The following is a 2,152-nucleotide window of genomic DNA, read 5'->3' as shown; positions in this document are numbered from 1 at the left end:
CTTGTTTTAGTCAATTCTAGTCATTAGTTTAATTACCGTTCCTTGTGTTCGATACCCTGCTTATTCAACTATACCACCAATTGACAGTCCACCGCCTTTGTGTGTCTAAATTATATTTTAAAAGTAGGACTAAAACTAGTGTATTTATATACACATCAGGAAACACCCATGTAAAATGGCTGAAATCGTCAATGATGATGGGGTAGTATTTAAAATTCGTTTTGCTGAGGATGGGTGAGATTTATGTGAGATTTATCTTGCACAAAGTTATTGCGTTAGTAATCTAGTTAATAGATTTAATTTTTAAGTTTTTCTTTTTTTAGGATATTTTTTTTTCTGATTTACCCTCGAACTCATCGAATCCACTCGCAGGTACTCGGCGAGTCCAAGGCAGAGTTCCAGTTTCATTTTTATTCTTTTTACGTGTGTTTCTTGCTTTGATTGCAGGTGTTACATGACCTGAGGTTCATACACACCTCTGGTTCCTCCATACGAAGATCCAGAATCCGTTCTTAGAAAGAACAAAGACAACACCGCTAAAGACACTAACCCATCAAGGAAATCACCTTTCAAGGACCTTAAATCAGTCTTTAGGAAGACGAAAATCAAGAAAACAGGTGAGTCTAGTAGTCAAAAGAGCGAGGAAAGCAAGTTTGAACATTTTGAAGAAAATCCAATTCCAAAAGTAACCGATTACGACTCCGAATCCGAATAAGAAAGTGATTTTGAAGGCAAACCTGCTAACATCGATGAAGTTCCCATGGGTGAATGAAAGAAAAGGATGCGTGACGATACCGGCCCAAGACTCGTGCAACCTGCGATTCCTGAAACTGCCAACTTTGAACTTAAAGGCCACATACTTGCCCAATTTAAGGAAATCCCATTCTTCGGAAAAGATCACAAAGACGCATACAAGCATCTAGACAAGGTCAATGACATAGCCGACTACTTCAATGTTCCTAATGTGACCCATCATATTGTTTTGCTTCGTATGTTAACGGTCACATTTAAGGGAGCCGCAAAAGATTGGTTGAAATCACTCCATCTAGGATCCATCACTACTTGGGCTAAAATGCGTGAAGAATTTATCGATCAATTCTGCTCTCCCTAAAAAATAGAAAAATTGAAGAAAGCCATAGCCAATTTTGAGCAACAAGTTGGAGAGTCAATTTATGAAGCATGGGAGAGATACAAAGGCTTACTAGGGAACTGCCGACACCATTATCTAAACAGTCAACAAGAAGTCTCCATTTTCTATGATGGAGTGAATGTAACCACTAGGCAACTCTTTTATTCGCAAGGACCACTCACAATGAAACCTCCCCTAGTGATAAAATAACTAATTGAAGAATTCTCTAAACACTCTAGAGAATATCATAACCCAAGAAATGACTCAACTAAAGGGATGGTGAATGTTATTTCTGATGACATAGCAGCAATGATGGAAAATTTGGAAAGCATGGATAGAAGAATGACTAAGATGGACCAATCCATCCATGCCATTAGAGTGGGATGTGAAAATTGTAGAGCGCCCCACCTTACTAAAGATTTTGACCTTGACGAGAACAGGAACCGAAAAGTACAAGTGTGCTATTAATGTGGCGATAGGTATGATGATGATTGACGCAAACCCAAGAAACAATGGCTACCATATCATGAGTACAAGAAGGATAAGGGGGAAAAGTATAAGTAAAAAGGAAGAGGTTTTTATCAAAAAGAGGAAACAGTGCAAGAAAAGAAGTCAGACTTTGAAGATATGCTTACAAGATTTGCAGTTGCATCCGAGAAAAGGCACAACGATACCAATGTTGCAATTAAAGAGCAACAAAACTTAATGAAAGAGCACGAAATCATGATGAAAGACCAAGCAACCTTACTTAAGAATCAGCAAGCCTTAATTCTCAATATTGAAAAATAGTTAGGCCAACTTGCATTACAAATAAATGAGAGACAACCGGGTGGACTTCCTAGTAATACCGAAAACAATCCGAAAGGCGCACATATAAACATTGTGACAACTATGAGTGGGAAGATTATAACTCTTCTGGCCCCTATTCAGAAAGAATATCCTAAGTTGGTGCAAGAGGAAGAAGCAGAAACTGAAAAATCGTAATTTCCCGACCTGACTCGCCAAGTCCTAGATATGGACTCG

The 2,152-nt window shown here is 38.4% G+C and overlaps 1 non-coding gene across 1 annotated transcript; it reads right to left on the bottom strand.

Moving 5' to 3' along the window:
• Window positions 1-1,120: 1,120 nt before the first annotated feature.
• Window positions 1,121-1,227, bottom strand: LOC145019132 (small nucleolar RNA R71). Its single transcript, XR_013667451.1, has one exon. It is a non-coding gene; the product is annotated as a small nucleolar RNA R71 (small nucleolar RNA).
• Window positions 1,228-2,152: the final 925 nt, after the last annotated feature.

The sequence above is a fragment of the Lactuca saligna genome, chromosome 9 (genome assembly GCF_052625555.1).
Source record: "Lactuca saligna cultivar CGN05327 chromosome 9, ASM5262555v1, whole genome shotgun sequence".
Lineage (NCBI taxonomy): Eukaryota > Viridiplantae > Streptophyta > Magnoliopsida > Asterales > Asteraceae > Lactuca > Lactuca saligna.
Note: the sequence above shows the minus strand (reverse complement) of the source record. Positions and strands in the feature narration are given on the sequence as shown.